We start from the raw sequence: 12,453 nt of genomic DNA, 5'->3' as shown, positions 1-12,453 counted from the left end.
TTTATTATTTGGACTTCTTACAAATACAGAATATTTATTAATTGATTCAATTTTTTTTTAACTTATCCACATGTGGAGATAACTCAGATAATTTAATTTTATAAAGGAATGTACACTTAATTTTCTATGTTGCATAATAGCAAGAAAAATACATGGTCAACCCATTTTTTCTCTCTATTTAATAAGACCCATTTTTGTTTGTTTATACCCTACACCACAATTTGTAAAAAATCTGATAGTTTTGGCATTTAAAATCCCTACTAACCATAAGCTGTTAACTTACAGTACCTTCTAATCCCATACAAGTTTTTCCTGGTCTGGTTACTGGGTCATTCTTATCTTATAAAGCCTCAAGTTTTATGAAGCTAGCTATTCTTAAGTATTGGTTAAATATATATTTAATTTTGCACTTTTCAAGTTTAAAGAAAACAACACCTGATAAATTTTGTGCTTCCTAAGCACTTTTCTAGATATACCTTCAGCAGAAACCTTAGAAGCTATACAATCTAAAGGGACCAAAAATAAACAGTCAAATTCATCTATGGTCAACTTTGCGTAACAATGTATTTGATTTTAACGAAAGAAATCGCTGCATTACTGAAAAATTATTACACCAGGGTTTTCAATATCACAAACTTGTCAAAACATTTACTAAATTTTATCATCAGTACAAGGACATAATCCGTAAATATAAATCAATGTGCAGACATCTTACATGTTCAGGTATTTCACATCCAATCTTTTATGGTAATATTCTATACGAAGAATTTTAAAACTAGACATCATTGAAATGGGAGCCATCTCTGTGGGTCCCGCTGTAAATAACATGTGGTAAAAAATTTGTATCTTTACCATAGGACATGGGGTTGTCAACTGAAACCAAAATTTTTGACCTTGACCTTTGACCTAGGAAGTTGTACATACATTATGACACACCCTCTGGTGTTGGTTAATATACATGTCAAGTATAAACTTTGAAATCATAACGGTTATCAAGATATAGAGCAGACACAATCTTTACCATAGGACATGGGGTTGTCAACTGAAACCAAAGTTTTTGACCTTGACCTTTGACCTAGGAAGTTGTACATACATTATGACACACCATCTGGTGTTGGTTCATATACTTGTCAAGTATAAACTTTGAAATCATAACAGTTCTCAAGATTTACCATAGGACATGGGGTTGTCAACTGAAACCAAAGTTTTTGACCTTAACTTTGACCTAAGAAGTTGTACAAACATTATGACACACCCTCTGGTGTTGGTTAATATACATGTCAAGTATAAAGTTTGAAATTATAACAGTTCTCAAGATATAGAGTGGACACAATTTGTTATGGACGGACGGACAGACTGATCACTATAGGGTGACCCGCCACTATGCGGGCCCTAATTAATATTGATTCACTCATAGGGTCTTTGCATTGGAAAAAAACACATTTATTCTAAAACCAATTGTTGGCATGACACGGGTAATGATGGTATGATACTAAACCCTTAACAGCAGGGATTGTGCTTGATTTTCATATGATGAAGACATAATCTTTCAATCAGTTTAATTGAGGTCTGGAGCTGGCATGTCAGTAACAGTGCTAATAGTCCTTTGTTGATTTATGTTGATCATTAGTCATTTTGCTTAGTTTCTTCTGTTACCTATTCTAACATCTGACTTGGACTTCTTTAAACTGAGTTTTACTGTGCATATTGCTGTGTGTTTGTTTATTCTACATTGGCTAGAGGTATAGGGGGAGGGTTGAGATTTCACAAAACATGTTTAACCCCACCACAATTTTTGCCTGTCCCAAGTCAGGAACCTCTGGCCTTTGTTAGTCTTGTAAGTTTTTTTAATTTTGGTTAATTTATATGTTTCGGGGTTAAGTGAGACTTCCATTATCTCTGAACTAGTACACATTTTTGTTTAGGGGCCAGCTGAAGACCGCCTCCCGGTGCAAGATTTTCTTGCTGTGTTGAAGACTCATTGGTAGCCTTGGGCTGTTTTCTGCTCTTTGGTCGGGTTGTTGTCTCTTTGACTCATTCCCTGTTTTCATTCTCAATTTTATTACTCTCCTTATATTGATTTATAGGAGTGGGTCCTGGTGCTTATATCAAATGACACACACACAAACACAAAAAAAAATGTTTATTGCTTTTTTTTTAACAAATACACAAATTTTCCTGAAATACACAAGGTATAAGTTATTTAAGGGAAACATAGCAATTATTATTTCTTAATGACTAGCAAGAAAGACTAAAGCTACCAATATATATATTTTGGAATTATGAATAAATAAGAAAATAAAAATATTCATATTATTGAAATACTGAAAAACGCTGATAGATGCAAATATGACATGATAGAAGACACATTTATTCATATTTCATTAATATACATAATGCAAATTATTTGTATCCTGCAAATTAAATCTTCAATATATATATAAAAAATTCAAGTAATCTTGATTCCAAATGGATGAAATATGACAGGACTGGCAATACCTTACACTGGCCCACGCAAATTATGAGCCTAAATGTTAAAACTATATATACCAGGAATTAAAAAAGATCAGTCATTACTTAATAGAAAAGTAAGAAGTATGATTGCTTATGAGAAGACCAAATGACGTGGATGTAAGGAATTATAGGAAACTGCATGACCTTGAACAATGAGCAAATCCCACAAGTATATATTTTCAATTTCATCTATTTCTTATAAAATATAAACATTATATAAATATAAATATAAATATAAACACAATGGCAAGATATAATTGCTTCAGAATGAGAGGAAATATGAATGAATAAAAAATGTAGCAAATAAAGCTATTAAACTATCCTGCTCAGTTGAAAACTAACATTTAAACTACAGACAAATACATGATCATCCAATTTGTTCTTCTTCCCCTAAAAAACTTGCCTTCACAAAGTCCTATGAAGCATTTGCCCCCAAATTTTTCTTGACTGATGTAGAGAAACCTGTAGTAACTGCAGAGTTATCTTCCCCTTTGATTGTCACGTAGAGAAACTTGGTATTGGTTATTAGTTAATGAATGGCAGATATAGACAAATAGACACGAGATATTCCTGTCCCACCAATGCTCCTGAATGAGACTGTGTACACGCCCCACTTTTCCCACAATTGTCAGTCCATTTGAACATTGAATACACTACAGTTCAGGTGGGTTTACCTCATGGGTAGTCAAGGTCGTTAAAAACCACCCTCATGTCATGGTTTGGCTTTTTTCAAGGTTTTGTATAATTAATTCTTATGCTTCAAAAAATCACCATTTTTGAATTTGAATCGGACAACTTAAATAAAGGCAACAGTAGTATAATAGCGCTATTCAATAGTCATAAATCGATTAAGCGAATACAAATTGGGGTCACAAACCAAAACCGAGGAAAACACATCAACTATAAGAGGAAAACAACCGAACAACAGAAACACTGAACTGCAACAAAAACAAACTCTAACATTAAACTTTCTTGAACTCTGATATTCTTTATTGACATCATAAATATGACTCTACGGAAAAGCTTTTCCGTAGAGTCATATTTATAACATTATAATCAAGGCGATATACGGTCAGTGACTATATATTACAATGAATATGCAGTCAATGCAATTTCATTGCTTAAATACATGTAGCACAGTTGCAGTATAAACAATCTGAGGACAAGACAATATAGAAAGTACAGGAAAAATTTTGCTGCCAGTATTTCTGGTAAAAAAGACTCATTTACCGGTTAATAGTTTTTTAAACGATTACCTTAACCAGTTCATAGTCTTTTTTACGTGAAAATGTTTGCTTCCAGTAAATAATTTATATCCAGTTAATAAGTTTTGAAACTATTAACCAGTAAATAGTCTTTTTCAGGTATAATAAATCATTGTATCAACCTCATATGTTAATCCCCAAGAAAAAATTACAATGTTATTTTCTGCTAAATAACCTCAATTTTGTTTTCTACTGAAATACACAAGGTCTACGTAATTTAAGGGAAACATAGCAATTATCATTTCTTAACGACTAGCATGAAAGACTAAAGCTACCAATATATATATTTTGGAATTGTGAATAAATATGAAAATAAAAATATTCATATTATTGAAATACTGAAAAACGCTGATAGATGCAAATATGACATGATAGAAGACACATTTATTCATATTTCATTAATATACATAATGCAAATTATTTGTATCCTGCAAATTAAATCTTCAATATATATATAAAAAATTCAAGTAATCTTGATTCCAAATGGATGAAATATGACAGGACTGGCAATACCATAAACTGGCCCATGCAAATTATGAGCCTAAATGTAAAAACTATATATACAGGGAATTAAAAAAGATCAGTCATTACTTAATAGAAAAGAAAGAAGTATGATTGCTTATGAGAAGACCAAATGAATGGATGTAAGGAATTATAGGAAACTGCATGACCTTGAACAATGAGCAAATCCCACAAGTATATATTTTCAATTTCATCTATTTCTAATAAAATATAAACATTATATAAATATAAATATAAACACAATGGCAAGATATAATTGCTTCAGAATGACCTCAATTTTGTTTTCTACTAAATAACCTCAATTGTTATACAACTGTAGACATATTAATTAACCAGTAAATATCTATCATTTGCCTGTTGGATTTATTTCAGCCCACCATTTTTTTTTTAATTGTCTTGTAAAAAATTATATCTAGCTACCAACTGTTTTCAAGATTTATGGATATTTCTTATTTCCTTTTTTTATTTTAATTGAGACATATTACAAGTTCAATTCCAAAAACTGTCATTTAATTTATAACATATAAAGATCTCCTTCAGGCATCTTTATAGTTTTCAAATGCCAAGGTCTACACAAGAGTGCACACGCTGAAATGTCTCGCCTTCTTTACTAATCATTGATATTATGTTGATAGTCCTAAATATAAAGCTTTACTACAACTATCACATACACTTAACATGATCCAAGAAAATGAGGTCAAGGTCATATAAACCAAACAAGAAATACATGTACACCTTACAATCATTCAATACACTAAATATAGTTGACCTATTGTTTATAGTTTCTAAGATACAGACTTAACCAAGAAAACTAAACATTGACCAATGAACCAAGAAAATGAGGTCAAGGTCAGATGAACAATGCCAGGCAGACATGTACTACAGCTTGCAATCCTTCCATACAACAAATATAGTTGACCTATTGCTTATAGTATTAGAAAAACAGACCAAAACACAAAAAACTTAACACTGAGCAATGAACCGTGAAAATGAGGTCAAGGTAAAAAAAACCTGCAAGACTGACAGGTACATCATAAGATATTTCCATACACCAAATATAGATGACCTATTGCATAAAGTATTAGAAAAAAAGACCAAAACTCAAAAACTTAACTTTGACCACTGAACCATGAAAATGAGGTCAAGGTCAGAAGACACCTGCCCGCTAGACATGTACACCTTACAATCATTCCATACACCAAATATAGTAGACCTATGGCATACAGTATAGGTAAAACAGACCAAAACACAAAAACTTAACTATAACCACTGAACCATGAAAATGAGGTCAAGGTCAGATGACACCTGCCAGTTGGACATGTACACCTTACAGTCCTTCCATACACCGAATATACTAGACCTATTGCTTATAGTATCTGAGATATGGACTTGACCACCAAAACTTAACCTTGTTCATTGATCCATGAAATGAGGTTGAGGTCAAGTGAAAACTGTGTGACGGGCATGAGGACCTTGCAAGGTACGCACATACCAAATATAGTTGAACTATTGCATATAGTATTAGAAAAAAAGACCAAAACTCAAAAACTTAACTTTGACCACTGAACCATGAAAATGAGGTCAAAGTCAGATGACACCTGCCCGCTAGACATGTACACCTTACAATCATTCCATACACCAAATATAATAGACCTATGGCATACAGTATAAGAAAAACAGACCAAAACACAAAAACTTAACTATAACCACTGAACCATAAAAATGAGGTCAAGGTCAGATGACACCTGCCAGTTGGACATGTACACCTTACAGTCCTTCCATACACCGAATATACTAGACCTATTGCTTATAGTATCTGAGATATGGACTTGACCACCAAAACTTAACCTTGTTCATTGATCCATGAAATGAGGTCGAGGTCAAGTGAAAACTGTGTGACGGGCATGAGGACCTTGCAAGGTACGCACATACCAAATATAGTTGAACTATTGCATATAGTATTAAAAAAAAAAGACCAAAACTCAAAAACTTAACTTTGACCACTGAACCATGAAAATGAGGTCAAAGTCAGATGACACCTGCCCGCTAGACATGTACACCTTACAATCATTCCATACACCAAATATAATAGACCTATGGCATACAGTATAAGAAAAACAGACCAAAACACAAAAACTTAACTATAACCACTGAACCATGAAAATGAGGTCAAGGTCAGATGACACCTGCCAGTTGGACATGTACACCTTACAGTCTTTCCATACACCGAATATACTAGACCTATTGCTTATAGTATCTGAGATATGGACTTGACCACCAAAACTTAACCTTGTTCACTGATCCATGAAATAAGGTCGAGGTCAAGTGAAAACTGTGTGACGGGCATGAGGACCTTGCAAGGTACGCACATACCAAATATAGTTATCCTATTACTTATAATAAGAGAGAATCTAACATTACAAAAAATCTTAACTTTTTTTTCAAGTAGTCACTGAACCATGAAAATGAGGTCAAGGACATTGGACATGTGACTGACGGAAACTTCGTAACATGAGGCATCCATATACAAAGTATGAAGCATCCAGACCTTCCACCTTCTAAAATATAAAGCTTTTAAGAAGTTAGCTAACGCCGCCGCCGCCGGATCACTATCCCTATGTCGAGCTTTCTGCGACAAAAGTCGCAGGCTCAACAACAAACCAAGCCATGTGATTGATATACAAGTATTTTAAATGTTAAACAGTTTCTAAAAAGCAATTTGTTTTAATACGTGACAATTTTTGCAGTAATAACAGAATCTGAAGAAAGCAAAAAATCAAATACATGTATGAGGACAAAGTCCTTAATTACTACATTTGTATAAGAAAATCAATAAAACAAATAAACAGTTAACACAGAGATATGTCTCACCTTTTTGTTATTTCGATAGTGCAAATATTTAAATTAAAATAGCAATACTTTAAACATGTAAGTAATGCATAAATTCAAAGTCAATGAACCATAACTGAAGGTAAAGGGCTGAACAATCTCCATGGAAATGATTGATTGATTGATTGGTGATTGCTTTACGCCACATCAGCATCCATGGAAATGAGATGTGCCAATACTAATACAACTGCATATTAAATACCATTGACTTATCATAAGTCATTCTCCTTAAACAAACCTAAACACAAACATTAACTTGTAAACTATGTAAAAGTTTCAAAGTCAATGAACCATGATGAGGGGGTGGGGCTATATAATCTCCATGGAAATGAGACTTGCAAATGCCTATATGTTTGCATATCAAATATCATTGACTTTACATTAGTGGTATTATCCATTACATGACTTTGAAAGTACAATTTAAAAAAAACATTGTTCGTAATTCATTTTAATGATTTTCTGTATTCACTAATTAAGGGCAAAATATTGCTCATAATTCATTTTAATGATTTTCTGTATTTGCTGAAAGGGCAATATATTGGTCATAATTCATTTTATGGTTTTCTGTATTCACTGAAAAGGCATGTGCCAGACGATACTAAAAACATGACAAATGACTGTTTTTAAATTCAAAAATACAAATGAACATGTCTGGCCTCAGATTTATTATTAAAAGGTCTAGGAGAAAATAACCCAGCAAAACAAATTAACCGAAACCAGACATCTAGCAGTCAACATATCAGGCCTTATTAAAAAAGAATAAAAATACAAACCTTATATTTTAAATATGCCTGCTGAGCCGGATTCAGAATATTCTGAAAACAAGGCAGATTTTTTTAAATTTCAACAAATAAATTTAAATTCTAGAATTCCAGCTCATTGTCATCTGCAGAATACTGCTTTATTTTAATGTGAAGAATATACAACATAACCCCTCACGAGTTTACTTATTCAATTAAAATTGTTGAGTTGGTTTAATTCAACACTAATTATTTAATTAGCAAAGCAGTGAAACATATAATTTTTACACTTCAGTGATTACTCTGGTTTGAACTAGAATTTTATTAGTATATACTATTGCATTGAAATCTACTCACTAGTTATTTTCACTCTTTTTATTGGATATGTAAATTTCCTTTGTTGTAAAATTCTTATTTATACTATAGCAAAGTTTTATCTTTACTTTTTGAATTTGATATTACGTTGAAATTAACCACCCTCCCTCCTCTTTCTTAATCGTTTTGTTTTAATTTAAAGTTCAATAGACAAATGTTTGCCAAAAATTTGCATATATATGTAGGACTCAAATCTATGGCGGGTTCCAAATCTATGGCAGATTCCTAATCTATGGCAAATATGACGTTACAAACGCCAAACAAATCAAATCTATGGCAGATTTTTGTTTTCTCCAAATCTATGGCAGATTTAGGAATTACGTAATTTTCCGGGGAAAAGAGTAACATAAAACTTCACAATAAAATAACGCCATATAAGTCGTCGCCGACAGTAAAGTTGTTGGCTCTCCAAACTTTCCTGAAGTCCTGTGATAAAATACTTAGGAAAACACTTTCCGTTTTCCCTCTAGAACAATTTGCCGATGGTTTAAATGAAGATGTCATCTTTTATCCATAGGTTTAAATGAAGATGTGATCTTTTATCCATAGGAGGGACACTAATTATTGTACCGTCCGAATCCCGCGATCAAGAAAGGCACAGCTGTTTTTAGTAGTTGATATTTTGGGAATGGAGTTATAGTAAATATTTTAGCGTCTACGGCTGGTAAAGTATTTAAAGTGAGAAATGAAATTACAGGATAGCACCTTGACTTAAATCGTCACCAGTTAAAAAAGATTGATTAACGCTGAAATAAATATTATGTGAAAAGTCAAACTGTTTAAATTGTTTTTTATAAAAAACTGCTTTCATGTTTGTTAAGGGACTTCCATTTTTCTAGTTGTTTTAATTAATGGATTTAACAGGTACCATGCACAGATTAGAAAATGCTTAATTTTCCGGGGATGATAATTTTAATCCCGATTTCTGTATGATGGTATCTCACTTCTACACTTTTTTATGGTTGACATCACGATTTGGTTGACCATTATGGAATTTTTATTTCACAAATGTTTATAGACATGCTCCCGTTGTCGTACATTTCAACTTATTTAAGACAAGTCAGTGATTGTATATGTACTGCCTTGCTCTACATTTGCACAAAATCTGCAATAGATTTGGAAACAACAAAAATCCGCCATAGTTTAGGAAATTACAAAACTTGCCATATATTAGGATTTTAAAAAATCTGCCATAGATTGGGGATGGCATGACGTCATATTTACCATAGATTAGGAATCTGCCATAGATCTGGAACCCACCATAGATTTGAGTCCTACATATATATATATGTTTTTGTTTTATCATTTGTGTATTGATATATTGTTTTTTGTAATATTAAAAATAATATTTACGACAGGCAATACAAGTTATACCTATTGACTTCTTTTTATTTCACCCAGTTGATAAATTGATAACTTCCATTTTGATTTTGTCAAGAGTTATAAATATCTTGTCAAGATATTGAAACCATTGTTACATAGCTAGATTATACCACATTTTTTTTATATAGCTAGAATCAGGTGATTTTCCTTAGATTTCACAGAGAGAAGTAGAGTTTGTTTGGTTCCAACACCTGACACTTTTTATAAGCTCTAGACAAGATTAAAATTGAAACAACCACATGCAAGATTTAAATCTACCAGTTTGTTAATACATGTTCCGTCAATGCTGTAAAACAGCTTTTCAGCATTTCATTATAATACCAGAGAATGAACATCTGTACTTTCAATTGGGTGTTAAATTTTGTTTAGAGATATCAAAAATATTTTCTCAGTCACATAATTAAATCTGCACCAATGATATTTTCTGTTGTGAGATTTCATGAAAACACATGCACCTATAAATGTTCCTTTACAAAAATGACCTTGTTTTTTTCATATAAAATCATCTTTTATCAATAGCACAGATAAATTGATCCAAGACTTCAAAGACCTTTCTCAATTTCAATTCCCGGTTGTTAAGAATAGGAAATCAGATTCCTAATGATGACCTCTGGTGGATAATTAATTTGTCTCTCCGGAAATCAAACCACATCTCCTTGTTTTTATATGAAGTACAGTTAATAAAAATATATCTAAACAGGAAAGTCAATACCAACTACTTGCTTCATTTCTCTCAATTTAATAATAATTAACTAGGCAATGGCAAGATTATACGAGGGTCTTGATGGATAGGGGACTTTTATTTCTGTATTCTTTATTTTTTTAGGCTATTATTTTATATTCTTTATTTTTTTTAGGCTATTCTTATATATTATTTATTTGTTTACCATTCTTCTTTATTCATGGTTCTTTATATTTTGGACAAATTTTCCCTATTTTAACCCATTATTCTGTATTCTATAAAACCCATCAAGACCCTATTCTTAGGAATCAACTTGTATTTAAATAAATGGACAGCTTTGTAAATGATAAGCCTTAAAAACCAAAAGTTTCGGAGTCAACCTTAGTTCTTCAACTTTGGAAAACTAATATATATCTGTTTTAAACCATTAAGGTTAAACATAACGAGAACCAAATAGAGAATAAACAGCTGCGCCATGAGCGCATGATACGCCCGTCGTCTTGTGTGTGAATTTTTATGCAATAAGCATAAATAGTTTCTGACATACGGCGCGACATGCGAAAAACCCCCTTTTTTTTTTACAAAAAACTCAATATCTCTAAAATAAAATTTTGAATCAAAACCAAAAAGTATACAGATCTTTAGATTAATATAACTAAGAAGTGTGTAAAACTTTAAGCAATAATCATAAATCGTTTTTGAGATATGGCGCGACATGTGAAAACCCCCCCTTTTAAAAAAAAAAATCAATATCTCAAAAATAAAATTTTGAATCAAAACCAAAAAGTATACAAATCTTTAGATTAATATAACTAAGAAGTGTGTAAAATTTTAAGCAATAATCATAAATCGTTTTTGAGATACAGCGCGACATGTGAAAAACCCCTCCCCCTTTTTTTACAAAATACTCAATAACTCAAAAATAAAATTTTGAATCATCACCAAAAAGTATACAGATCTGCAGGTTAATATAACTAAGAAGTGTGTAAAGTTTTAAGCAATAATCATAAACTGTTTTTGAGATACGGCGCGACATGTGAAAAACCCCTCCCCCTTTTTTAACAAAATACTCAATATCTCTAAAATAAAATTTTGAATCATCACCAAAAAGTATACAGATCTTCAGATTAATATAACTAAGAAGTGTGTAAAGTTTTAAGCAATAATCATAAATTGTTTTTGAGATACGGCGTGACATGTGAAAAAAAACACACACCTGTTTTAGTTACTAAGTCCCGTAACTCAAAAAGTTTTAATCTTATTTTCACCAAAAAGTATACAGATGGTTTGACCATCATAAGAAACAACTATGTTAAGTTTCATGAAATTTGGATAAGTCATTCTCAAGTTACGGTGCGACATGTTTACGCCGGACAGACAGACAGACAGACAGACAGACAGACAGACAGACGGACAGACAAACAGACGGACGGACACCGGACATTTGTATACCATAATATGTCCCGTCAAAAATTTGACGGTCATAAAAAAAAGTTAGAAGATACGAAGGGGACAATGCAAATCTTAAGTAAAAAAAATCCCACAACATAATGATAAAAAAAAAAAAAAAAAACATTAAAAATTGAAGATGGATGAACAAACACACTTGTTTCTTCTGGGATTTTTTTTGTGCAGCAAAATTGTCCAAGGTTAAATGTTATTTTTCCATATCTTGAACTCATAATGATATTGGAAACCCTCTGAGAGGATGTAAAAATCTGTGACATCTGATTAATGATCGCTTGTTGTTTGCTTAATGTCCAGGGGCAAATACTTCATGCAAGTTCAGGATGATTGATTGATTGTTGGTTGCTGAACATCCAGTGGCAAATATTTCATGCATGTTCAGGACGAGAACATTGATTGATTGTTGGTTGCTGAACATCCAGTGGCAAATATTTCATGCATGTTCAGGACAAGAACATTGATTGATTGTTGGTTGCTGAACATCCAGTGGCAAATATTTCATGCATTTTCAGGACGAGAACAAATCAACAATTAAAACATTAGGTAGACTATTGATATGGGTTTTTCTTATTGTTGATGGCCGTACAGTGACCTATAATTGCTCATATCCACGTCA

At 32.2% G+C, this 12,453-nt stretch overlaps 1 long non-coding RNA gene across 1 annotated transcript; it reads left to right on the top strand.

The window, feature by feature from the left end:
- The first annotated feature begins 1,938 nt into the window (after positions 1 to 1,938).
- LOC127729967 (uncharacterized) lies at positions 1,939 to 7,041 on the top strand. The gene is made up of 2 exons (XR_007994909.1): positions 1,939 to 2,192; positions 3,986 to 7,041. It is a non-coding gene; the product is annotated as an uncharacterized LOC127729967 (long non-coding RNA).
- Positions 7,042 to 12,453: the final 5,412 nt, after the last annotated feature.

The sequence above is a fragment of the Mytilus californianus genome, unplaced genomic scaffold (genome assembly GCF_021869535.1).
Source record: "Mytilus californianus isolate M0D057914Y unplaced genomic scaffold, xbMytCali1.0.p SCAF_2, whole genome shotgun sequence".
Lineage (NCBI taxonomy): Eukaryota > Metazoa > Mollusca > Bivalvia > Mytilida > Mytilidae > Mytilus > Mytilus californianus.
This window is presented reverse-complemented; position numbering and strand designations above follow the sequence as displayed.